The following is a 12,701-nucleotide window of genomic DNA, read 5'->3' on the forward strand; positions in this document are numbered from 1 at the left end:
GGATGGTGAGTGTCACTGAGGGACATACCCAGGGCTGTACCACATATGGCATGGCAGACAGCCATCGGTCAGCAAGAGAATCTGGGAGCACAGGGTATTTCCAAGGGCAGCGTATGCCTTGGGTGGGAGATGAATAGAGACCCACAAAGCCCGAGATCACCCAAGGAGGAATCCCCCAAAGGTGAGGTAGAAAATGCAAGTATCCACAGGCCAATGAGGACTCTGTAATCCCAGGGGAGGCAGTGGGGAACCAGCAGGCATGAGGAAGGGAGGCTGGAGAGCAATTCATGTCACCCTTTGGGAAGTATCACCAGGTGCATCTAGAGGCACAACAGGACTCACCTAATGCCCTTGGAAATGCTCCAGAGTCCTTCCAAGTCCCTTCCACCTCCACAGACCCCAGGTGGGAGCAATGAGCAGCAGCCATCCCTGTCTGGCTGGATCTGCTTCCAACCCTGAGCAGCAAAGCCAGGGTAGGGTCACCCTTTTGCCTTGAACAGCACAGCCCGCTCCCTCTGCAGAGCAGCACCACCAGCTCGGAGCCCCGTGGGGAGCAGGGGGATGGCTGGGTAGGTGAGAAGTGGGATGGGGACTGATGAGATGGGACCTGACATGGCCTGGGAACTCCTTTGAGAGAAGAATGCAAGGGTTTAACTAAACCAGGACAATGTGTGGGTATACTAACGCATACTCATGGTGCAGAGGCAGATGTCCTTGCTGTCCTGATGATCCACAGGCTCCCAGCCACTGGGCAGTGGCTGAAGAAGGACTGGATTCCTCCATTCCCCATCCCTTAATGCCATTGTTCCTCCTGTTGGTGAAACGGGAGGCTGGGACCCTGTCTCTGAGCTTGCACTGAAGGAAGACTGCCCCAGGAGGCATGTCAGTTTGCTGCTGTCCCTCAGTCCTTGTTCCCAGCACAAGTCCTTGAGACAGGCTCCCCCACCCCAATGTCACCCCCAGACAAGGCTTCTCAGCCAGAGTCCAGCTGGAGGACTGGGATCCAGCTGTGACCGCAGGGAGGATGAGACCTCTTCTAGGTCCTCTGAAGGGCTGGGGGCTTCTGGGAGACCCGCTGGGGGAGGGAGCATGCAGAGGAGATCCTGGGGCCCTGTCGAGCAGTCCATGCACATGTGAGGCCATCAGGCAGGGTCCCTGACTCCAGAGACCCAGCCCCGCTTGTTGGTGCATGAACAGACAGAAGAACCTGGCCCGGGAGAGTTGGGCAAGCCCCAGCCCCTCACACCAGCCATTTCCAGCCCTGGCCATTCACCACGACCCCAGCGAGGGCTGATCCTTGAAATGAGACCAGCTCCTACCTCCTGCTGGACTCAGTGCCTGTACTGGGGGAGCGGCCTCTAAGCAGACCCAGACCCTGGCAGACACTGGACAAGGGCTCTCTGCGAAGCCCCATATGGGACGTGGCCAGAGCAGGTCATGGGCTTGGAGCTGGGGCTGCCAAAGCAGGAGGGATGCAGGAGAATGGGGCACTGAGTGCTGTGTGGAGATTGTGCCGCAGGATGTTTCCCCGCCCCTGCCTTCACGGCGGCCTTATGGGGCTGTGCCAGGGCAGGGCTGGGAGTGCACACAGGAGCCATGATGCTCCAGGAACCTCCCACCCTCTTGTGACCCCAGAATTACCCCCAAGCCCCAGCCAGGCAGGGCTCCCTGACTGTTCACTGTCTCAACTGCAGGGATGAAAGACGTACTCTGGGGTGGGAGGTGCAGGGTGGGCAGTGCCAGCCCCAGCTCTCCCAGGAGCCCCTCTGCAGTCAGAGCAGCTCCACCTGTTTGGGAAGGGACTCGCTGCTGCTCGCGGGACTGGGGACTCTCTAGGGTTCTATACAGACCAGCGCCAACCAACTGCGCCCCCTCCTCTGCCACCATCCTCTCTCAGAAGCACTGCTGGGTGCACGACTCTTGCCCAGGTGTGCAGACAAGCTACCTGAGGTCTCCTCTTCTCACCCCATGGCCCCTGGCTCTGCCCCAGCTGCAGCCCATGGGCACTGCCATAGCCCCTCTGCGCTGGGTGTAGGGTGTCTCCTCGTGCCCTGCTCTGAGCCCGTGCAGGGACACGCAGTGTGGGTCTCTGCTTGGAGCTGGCCACCACAGCCTGCTTGCAAGGTCTCAGGGCATGGTGCTGAATCTGCACTGGAGAGTAGGTTGTGATTGTCCTTTCTCAGAGTAGGTGTGAGGATCTTGCTGGGGCCAGAAAAGCATGAAGCAGAATCAGGAAAAGAAATAGTTGGAGGAGAAAAAAAAAAACAACCCCAAAAGCCGACGATACTGGTGGATCAGCAGTGGGCCAGGGCCCCAGAGATTTTACAAACTCAACCAGAGAAAATACTGACCAACCTAATGTAACTGCAATGTCATCCCTGCTAAGAGCAGATCATGGTGCTAGAGACGTCCAGAGGTGCCTTCTGACCCAAGTCCTCACTGAGAAAGCGTCTGGACACTGGAGCTGCTGGCAGGAGACACGGTTGTGAGTTGAAGCATTGCTGGTAGTTGTAACCCTTGGTCAAGCCTGTGCATAGGGTCACAAATTGAAGGTCATCCTCAAAGGAGTTACTGCTCCATGGGCATCAGGAGTCAAACCAATACAGGGCAAGCACAGAGAAGTCAGAAACACAGCCAGCTGTCACAGAATTACCGAATCACAGCGTGGCTGAGGTTGGAAGGCACCTCTGGAGATCCTCTAGTCCACCTCCTCTGGTCAAGTGGGGTCAGCTAGAGCAGGCTGCCCAGAGCCACGCTGGGTTTTCAATACGTCCATGGATGGAGACTCCACAACTTCTCTGGGCAGCCTGCTCCAGTGGTCAACCACCCGCACCATATTAAAGTGCTTTCTTCAGTTTGGGTGGAATTTCCCTTGTTTCACATTGTGCCATTGTTTCTTGCCCTATCACTGGGCACCACTGACTCAGCCTTTTCCATGTCCCATGCAACCAGGACCCCTGCCCTATTCAGCAGTGGCCCCATGGTTTCCCTTGCCTTATTTTTGCTGTTGATGTACTTGTAGAATCCTTTTTTGTTGCCCTTAACAGCCCTTCCCAGATTCAAGGGCCAGCAGGCTCTGGCTTTCCTAACCACATGTCCCATTGCTTGGTGAGTTGTCATTGCTGCCCTCCACAGAATCACAGAATGAGAGGGGTTGCAAGGGACCTCTGGAGATCACCTAGTCCAACTCCCCACCAGAGGAGGTTCACCTACAGCAGGTTGCACAGGAATGCTTCCATGTGAGTTTTGAATATCTCCAGAGAAGGAGACTCTGCAACCTCTCTGGGCAGATTGTTCCAGGGCTCTGACACCCTCAAAGGAAAGAAGTTCCTCCTCATGTTAAGATGGAACTTCCTATGACCACGTTTGTGCCCATTACCTCTTGTCCTGTCACTGGGCACCACTGAAAAAAGACTGGCCCCATCCTCCTGGCACCCACCCCTTAACTATTTCTAAGCATTGATAAGATCCCCCTCAGTCTTCTCTTCTCCAGACTAGAAAGACCCAAGTCCCTCAGCCTTTCCTCCTAAGAAAGCTGTTCCACTCCCCTAATCATCTTCGTAGCCCTTTGCTGGACCCTCTCCAGCAGCTCCCTGTCCTTCTTGAACCGGGGAGCCCAGAACTGGACACAGCACTCCAGATGCGGCCTCAGCAGGGCAGAGTAGAGGGGGAGGATAACCTCCCTCACCCTGCTAGCCACACTCTTCTGGATGCAGCCCAGGATACCATTGGCCTTCTTGGCTACAAGGGCACATTGGTGGCTCGTGGTCATCCTGTTGTCCCCCAGGACTCCCAGGTCCCTTTCCACAGAGCTGCTCTCCACCAGCTCAGCCCCTAACCTGTGCTGATGCAGGGGGTTATTCCGCCCCCGGTGCAGTGCCCTACACTTGCCTTTGCTGAATTTCATCAGGTTCCTCTCTGCCCAACTCTCCAGCCTGTCCAGGTCACGCTGAATGGCAGCTCAACCTTCCTCTGTGTCCGCCACTCCTCCCAGTTTTGTGTCATCAGCAGTCTTGCTGAGGGCACACTCTATCCCTTCATCCAGGTCATTGCTGAATATATTGAACAGGACTGGACCCAGTACTGACCCCTGAGGAACGCCACTTGTTACAGAACTCTAACTAGACTCTGGGCCACTAATCACAACCCTCAGAGCTCTATCTATCAGCCAGTTTCAAATCCACCCCACTGTACATTCCATCACACTTCCTACGCTTGCCTCTGAGGATGATGTGGGAGACGGTGTCGAAAGCCTTGCTGAAGCCAAGGCAGACAATGTCCGCTGCCCTCCCTGCATCTATCCATCCAGACATGTCATCGTAGGAGGCTATCAGATTGGTCAGACATGACTTTTCTTGGTGAATCCATGTTGACTACTTCCCATAACCTTCTTTTCCTCCTGGTGCTTTGAGGTGACGCCCAGAACGAGCAGCACGGGGAATAAACACGAAGAATTGGAGATCTGTGTGCGGTCGCAGGGCCATGATCTCATTGCAATGACTGAGACATGGTGGGGTAGCTCACATGACTGAAACGCTGTCATGGATGGCTGTGTTCTTTTTAGGAAAGATAGGCCAGCAAGGGGAGGTGGTGGAGTTGCTCTTTATGTGAGAGAGCAACTGGAATGTATCAAGCTCTCCCTGGGGGTGGATGAAGAGCGAGTTGAGAGCTTGTGGGTAAGGATTAAGGGGCAGGCTGACATGAGAGATGCTGTTGTGGGTGTTGATTACAGGCCACCTGATCAGGGTGGGGAAAATGATGAGGCCTTCTACAGAGAGCTGAGAGTCATCTCACCATCACAGGCCTCTGTTCTGGGGGATTTCACTCACCCTGATACCTGCTGGGAAGCCTACACAGCCAGGCAGGTACAGTCCAGGAGGTTCCCCCAGTGTATTGATGATAACTTTTTGACTCAGGTGGTGGAGGAGCCAACAAGGAGAAGTGTTCTACTGGACCTAGTACTGACACACAAAGAGTGACTGGTAAGGGACATGAAGGTTGGGGTCACCCTCGACTGTACTGGGCCAAAGCTTCTAGTTCCTCTTGTTTATTCTGCATGCTGCACGCATTAGTATAAACACACTTCAGATGTGCTCCATTGCACTCAGCACATCGTGGAGCAGACTGAAGGACCTCGCTAGCACGCCGGCCCTCAAACATTGGTGTGCCCCCCCAGGTTTATCTCTGGTGAGCCTGGTTTTATCCCTTTCCCCCTTCAAATCCAATTTAAAGCTCTTTCAAGGAGCCCTGCTAGCTCTTCGGCAAAGATTCTTTTCCTCTTCTGGGACAGGTGTACCCCATCTGTTGCCAGCAGGCCTGGTGTTGTGTAGATCGTCTCATGATCAAAAATCCCCAAATTCTGCTGGTGACACCAGGCTCAGAGCCAGGTATTGATCCGCTGGCTCGTCCTGTTTCTTTCTTCATCATTTCCTGCAACTGGAAGGACAGAGGAGAGCACTGCTTGTGCTCCTGATCCCGTAACCAGTCGTCCCAAGGCCCTGAATTCTCTCTTGATTGCCCTTGGGCTTCTTATTGCAACTTATTGGAACAGGCTGCCCAGGGAGGTGATGGAGTCACCAGCACTGGAGGGGTTCAAGGAACCTGTGGACGTGGCACTGCGGGACATGGTTTAAGGGGCATGGTGGTGTTGGGGTGGTGGTTGGACCTGATCATCTTACAGGTCTTTTCCAACCTTAGTGATTCTGTGATTCTGTGATTCATCGCTGCTGACATGAAAAACAAAGAATGAACAATAATGTGAGAGCTGTACCAGGGTAGGAATTTTTCTCATCATATCTTTAATGCAGACCCTAGGGAGGCAGCAGACTTCCCTAAGAAGTGGGTCCAGTCTGCACATTGGGCCTTCTGTTCCCCTCAGGACAGAGTCTCCTATGACAGTGGCCCATCTTTTTCTCTTTATGGAAGGGGGTTTGACGCAGGGAGTAGTCTGATATAACCTTGGGGACACCTCCAACCTAGATGAACCATCGTCCTCATCATTGTTGGGTTCCACTTGCAGATTCTCGTACCTGTTGTGCAAGGACACCTGGGAAGGTGGGGTAGTGATGGAGGAGATGCGTCTGTTGTGCCAGGCAGGAACCTGTCGCCGTTTCCCCCTATCCCTTGAGTGACCGCGTTCAGCCAGGTGGAGAGAGGATAGGGAATCCTCCATATGATGTGTCTGGTCTGCCTGACAGGCTTGTTCCAGGAAAGGTAGGGTATGTTTCCAGCATGTTCCCAATGGAGCTCTGTCTGCAAAGACTCATCAGTCACAGTGGATGCAGAGTTTAGAGAGGCCATGGTGTTCTGCCAGGGAGATACCATGGCTCCCTGGTCAAGCCGGCTGAGTTACAGCACCCTTCCTGCATGCCCTTCCACGTGAACTGCCCCGTAAACTGCTGCGCCATGCCCTTTCTGATGCACCACACCCCATTTGTCCGCCCTGCTCGTGGCACTCCCTAGGGTTTTATTTTATACATGTGGGGGCTTGGCCACCTTTGCTCCTGGCCCTACCCAGGTCTCGTTGGCCGCTGTCACGTTAGCTGCTGGCTTCTGATGGGTCTCTCCACTCCCCTGAGGTGTCCCTGGTTCAGGAAAGCCCCTGTACACTCTATACCCTGTACAGTGCTAGAGTGCTGCACTGCAGATCATGCCTGCACCAGAGCTGCTCGCCTCAGCCACCATCACAACCCATCTCCAAGGACAGCCTGGTCAGGATGTCCTGGGAGCATGCAGGCGGGCCATGGTGGCCAGCTACAAGCAAAGACATGCACTGCAGGTGCCTGCATGGGCTCAGAGCAGGGCACGAGGAGACACCCTACACCCAGCACAGAGGCCCCGTGGCAGTGCCCGTTGGCTGACACCGAGCTGGGGACTGTGGGACAAGAAGATGAGACCTTTGCAGCTGAGTGGTCCCCACATGGTCCCAGAGCCCCACAGTGCAGGCGCTGCATGGACCAGAGAGCATCAAAGGACAGGGAAACACTCCCCCGACACAGTCCACACAGCAGCCCTCTGTGCCTGCTCCCCCAGCAGCCCCCTATGTGCAGCCCCCCACCACTGCCTGCCCTGCACAACCTCCGTCGTGTCCCATGGGACCATCAGCAGACAGCCCTGCTGTGGGATCCGGGGGTCTGGCCCAGGTGAGAGGCTGGGCAGAGCTGGCCATGCCCCAGTACCCTGAGCCCAGCAGGAGGACGGAGCTGGCCATGCAAGAAAGGCCCCTCCCCAGGGCTGGGGTCTATGGGCAGACATGGAAAAGTGCCCCGCTCTGCTCCCTGCCAGCCCTGCTCCCCAGCACCTCTGAGGGGGTTTCACCTTCTGAGTCTCCATTCACAGCCCACCCCCGGGCACATGGAGAGTGCCTGTCCTCTCCTGAGCCCTCCACATTCCTTTCCAGAGGCACTGACAGCTGCTATCAGCCCTGTCATACCTCTGGCAGCCGGAGGAAGGGGACTGGGAGTTCACGCACCACCTCCAGTGCCTCTGGACACCAGGAAGGTGGTTTTCAGACAAGTTCTTAGTGTCCTAGGTGTGATTCGAGATTATGTCCCCAAACACAGTGAGAACAGAAGGAGAAAACTTTGAAAAGTCCAATTCCTTTGGAGTGTTGTTTGCTGGAGCTTTACAAGGAAAGCTCAGCCGTCAGGCACTGCACTCAGGAGACTGCCTTTTATTTCAGAGATGCTATTAGAGAGGCCAGACGTGACACAGCGTTCAACATATTTGTGAAAGGGTCAGACACAACAGGACCAAGCCTCAAGAGCAGTGGTATGAACCCCAGCAATTACTGCCAGGTAGGATTATCATAGGGGAAAAAAGCACAGTCCTGGGCTAAGAGAATCCCTGGGCACTCCGCAGAGAAGGGGAGGCAGGTTATTGTTGATGGAGAAATGTCCATTGCATCAGTTTCCTTAGGGCCTCCTTCAGCTCCACGTTCCTCATGCTGTAGATGAGGGGGTTCACTGCTGGAGGCACCACCGAGTACAGAACTGCTACCACCAGGTCCAGGGATGGGGAGGAGATGGAGGGGGGCTTCAGGTAGGCAAATATGCCAGTGCTGAGGAACAGGGAGACCACAGCCAGGTGAGGGAGGCACGTGGAAAAGGCTTTGTGCCGTCCCTGCTCAGAGGGGATCCTCAGCACGGCCCTCAAGATCTGCACATAGGACAGCACAATGAAAACAAAGCACCCAAAAGCAAAAGAAACACTAACCACAAGAAGCCCAACTTCCCTGAGGTAGGCGTCTGAGCAGGAGAGCTTGAGGATCTGTGGGATTTCACAGAAGAACTGGTCCAAGGCATTGCCTTCACAAGGTGGTAGTGAAAATGTATTGGCCGTGTGCAGCACAGCATTGAGCAACCCACTGCCCCAGGCAGCTGCTGCCATGTGGACACAAGCTCTGCTGCCCAGGAGGGTCCCATAGTGCAGGGGTTTGCAGATGGCAATGTAGCGGTCATAGGCCATGATGGTCAGAAGACAATACTCCCCTACGATCAAGAACAGAAAGAAAAAGACTTGGGCAGCACATCCCAAGTAGGAAATGGCCCTGGTGTCCCAGAGGGAATTGGCCATGGCTTTGGGGAGAGTGGTGGAGATGGAGCCCAGGTCAAGGAGGGAGAGGTTGAGGAGGAAGAAGTACATGGGGCTGTGGAGGTGGTGGTCGCAGGCTATGGCGGTGATGATGAGGCCATTGCCCAGGAGGGCAGCCAGGTAGATGCCCAGGAAGAGGCAGAAGTGCAAGAGCTGCAGCTCCCGCGTGTCTGTGAAGGCCAGGAGGAGGAACTGGGTGATGGAGCTGCTGTTGGACATTTGCTGTTTCTTGGTCTGGGGTTCTGTCCAAACAAGGAAAAGACAGGAGAAAATTAGGACAGATTTTTCTGAGAAAAGCCACTCCATTTTTCATAGCAACTCCCCCCAGTTGGAATGCATTTCCATTCTCTAGTTTGTGCTGGCTGAGTGTGCTGTGAGGAGCAGGAGCTCTGCCCTTCTGCTGCTGAGGAGTCAGCTTTGCTCTGCTGCAGTGGGTACATGGGAACTGCTTTGTGACAGCTCCGATGTTCACAGGGGATGTCAGATGTAATCCATCTTTCATAGAAAATTTCAATATCTGCACTCATGGCTGGGAAGGACGTGGGCTGTGAAAGAGAGGCTCAGCATGACTTTCTTATAACTTTGTCTGTGTTTTTTCACAGGGCTGCAGTGTCCATCAGTCCTTTTCCTATCTGCCCTGTGTTTTCATTTTGCCACCTTGAAGACGACTTCACACACAAATTAATCTTTTAAAAAAACCCTAAACCTGGACTCTGATGAGACCAGAGGAGTCCTGTTTCAAAGAACAGCTCTGCAAACTCTTCTCCAGCCCAGCCCAGAGCTGGAGGTGTGATGGAGATGGCAGGACACGACCCCTCCCAGAGAGAAGCAACTGACTCTGCGAGGAGAGTGCCGACCCCCAAGGAAAGGCTCCGCACTCCCGAGGATCCCACAGCAGAGCTGCGCCTTTCTGGGGGGCAGCTTGCAAGCCCTGCAGGACAGGCAAAGCAGAGACTCGGGGGTCCCTCCGATGGGAGGTTCTACAGAGAGAGTCAGCTCATTGCCCCGCAGACAGTGCCCAGCAGACATCTGCAGGGAAACACAGAAAGAGAGCTGCCTGAGCGCACCCTCCCCCTGTGCTTGTTTGCAGTGTCCTCCCAACCCCGTCCCTGTCTCTGCTGCCTGCAGCTGTCCCTGCCAGGAGCTGGTTCTCTGTCCCCTGTGTCTCCTCCCTGGCAGTGCTCACAGAGCCCATCCCACCCGCTGCCTGCTCAGCTCTGCCCTGCAGAGCCCTCCCTGCAGCAGGACACTGCCCAGGGGCATCTCTGGGTGTGCAGGCTCTGAGGGGAACATCAGACCAGCCCTGGCGAGGCTGGAAAAGTGACACTGATGCTGTCTGTAACCACGGCATGGTGATTTCCAATACTCCCCGCTTTATTCACCTCTAAGAGCAACAGACTTGGAATTTCAGTGCCTCCTCCGGAAATGAGAGATTAATTCCTATGTGCCATCGCCCACCCAGACAACCCAGAGGAGAAGATTGAAAGACCAGGATCCTTCCCTTTCAGGCAGCCCCTGCCTTGCTGTGCTTCCTGAAAAGTCTCCTGGGAAGATCCTGCAGTGATGTGGAGCTGTGAGCAGCTCTGACCCACACAGCACCCTCTCAACAGCAGAAGCACCCTGCCATTGCACTGGTCTCTCCTTCCACCCCCAGCTTCTCCCCACAGCGCCGTGGGGAGCTCCCCGGGCAGGCTGAGTGCTGACCCTGGCAGGCGGCAGAGTCCCTGCCCCAGCACCCAGCCCCGGGGGTGCAGGGACCCTGCTCGGAAGGACAGCCCTGGGCACCCCTGGCTGCACACCCACCTTCACACCCTGCAGCCGTCCCTGGCAGAAGGCAGCCCTCATGCCCTGTCCCTCTGATGGTGCAGCAGGGAAGCCCTGCTCTGGGGCACCTCCTCCTCCTCTATACAGGAGTGAGATTCCTGGGTACCATGCCAGCTTTACGAGAGCCCTCCATGAACTGCAGCTGCATTGCCCTGCACCCAGAGACTTACCGTGTCAAGGGCTGTGAAGATTTCTCCTCCAGTGAGCTCGCCTCTGTCCTCCCACCCCAGACTGCCTTTAACCTCTCTCTGCCTTGATCCTCTCCCCTCGGTGCCTGCAGGCAGTGCCCTCAGCCCTGCTGCGCTCTGCAGAGGAGCTGCTCCTGGGCAGAGCTGTCTCTCGGCAGTGATGCCCGCTTGCCGTGAGCTCCCTCCATCCCAGGAGCCCGGCCCAGCTCAGCAGCAGAGGAGCAGCCCAAGGCGGCACTTTCTCTGCCCCTCGGGGCTCCCCCCAGGGGTCCCTGGGGCTCCAGGGGAACCTGCTGTGAAACAGGCTGGAGCAATCACTGAGGTTCCCTCCCGCAGCTGGGGAGAGACACTTTTTTCCAGCACTCACATTTCTCCTATCAGGAAAAGAGTCAGCCATGAGAATCACGTTTTGTTTGTTTCATCATTAGACAGGACACCAGGAAGGTGACAGAACAGGATCTAATTTCTGCAAGCTGGGGCCATGTCTTCAGTTGACTGAATTCAGACATTTCATTCTGGGTTTGTAGTCCTAGGGATAGAAAGGTATCCAGAATTCTTTTGTCCAAGCCATCTCTCTCCTCTGAAGCAAAGCCTTTGCACACCCAGGCTCTTGGACACTTGATAACAGGTTCCCCTATGGCAAGTATGACCCTGCCTGATGCCACAGCTGTGGTGCTTCAGCCCAGATGTGCAGCAATGCCCTCAGCCAGGGCCACGGACAGGACAAACTGGAGCCGTTACTGTGGGAGACAGAGCTGTGACCTGATGGCAGAGCTCAGTCCAGCTGGTCTTCAAGGACAGCATCCTCCAAGCTCTGCAATAACCCAGACCGCAACTCAAAGGAAACTAGAAAGGGCACCATAATGAGTGTTTACTACTTCAGGAACAGTTGAAGAAGAAAACCAAGGTACTCTGTGGCCACTGCTGAGTTTCATAAGAGCAGGTGTAGACAGAGCTGAGATTCTCTGTTATCCTCTTTGCCTCAGTCTTCCCCAGCAAGGTCTCGCAGGCCTCTGTGACTCAGGGCAGGACCCTGAAGGAGATCAGCCAGTGGTGGATGGGGATCAAGTCAGGGGTCACCTGAGCAAACGCAACCCTTACCAGTCTATGGGACAAGCGGGGCGGCATCCCAGGGAGCTGAGAGGGCAAGCCAATCTCACAGTGATGACACTCTCCATCATCTTTAGAGGGTGATGGAGGCTGGGGGGACTCTCTGATGACTGGCAGCACCCAAACATGGCACGCACCTTTCAAAAATGCACAACAGATGAGCAGTGAAACAGAAGGCTCTGCCCCAGAGTGTGTCCATTCACTCAGATCCCATTTCTGGGTGGCTGAAAAAGAAGGTGACTGGTTTTACTCAGGGTAGTGTGTGTCTCGCCATCCTCTTTGCTTTCTGTGATGAAAGGACAGGATTGCTGGGCGTGGGGAGAGCAGTGGTTGTCTTTTAACCTGGAAGTCAGTGAAGTTTTCAGCATCATCTCCCACATTATTCTTGTGCCCAAGTTAGGATATGATGGCCTGCGTGGGTGAGTCAGTAGATGGCTAAAACAACAGTCGGATGGTGGAGCTCAGAGGGATGAGGTCAATGTGTGGTACTCTGCCTGGAGGCATCTAGCTAAAAGGGTCCTGCAAGAGTCTGTCGTGCTACCTGCTCTGTTTCATGTGTTTTTAATGACCTGCAGGAGATGAGAGAGTTCATTTTCATAGCATTTGTAGATGCAACTATATTGAGGAGAGCAGAAACTACACTGCAGTCCACAGCTGCCATCCCAAAGGACATAGACAGGCCAGAGGGATGGGCAAAAAAGTAGAAACATAAAATCATAGAATCATTTAGGTTGGAAAAGACCTTTAAGACCACCGAGTCCCACCGTTAACCTGACGCTACCATGTCCACCACTAAACCAAGTCCCTAAGCGCCACATCTACGCATCTTTGAAATACCCCAGGGATGGTGACTTAACCACTTCCCTGCACAGCCTGTTCCTAAGCTTGATAACCCTTTTGGTGAAGAAATTTTTCCTAATATCCAATCTAAAGCTCCCCTGGCACAACTTGAGGCTGTTTCCTCTTGTCCTATCACTTGTTACCTGG

At 54.8% G+C, this 12,701-nt stretch overlaps 1 pseudogene; it reads right to left on the bottom strand.

Moving 5' to 3' along the window:
- Positions 1-7,805: 7,805 nt before the first annotated feature.
- On the bottom strand, positions 7,806-8,811 carry LOC132321421 (olfactory receptor 14A16-like; annotated as a pseudogene).
- Between the last annotated feature and the right edge of the window lie 3,890 nt (positions 8,812-12,701).

Source organism: Gavia stellata, unplaced genomic scaffold, assembly GCF_030936135.1.
Source record: "Gavia stellata isolate bGavSte3 unplaced genomic scaffold, bGavSte3.hap2 HAP2_SCAFFOLD_42, whole genome shotgun sequence".
Taxonomy (NCBI): Eukaryota; Metazoa; Chordata; class Aves; order Gaviiformes; family Gaviidae; genus Gavia; species Gavia stellata.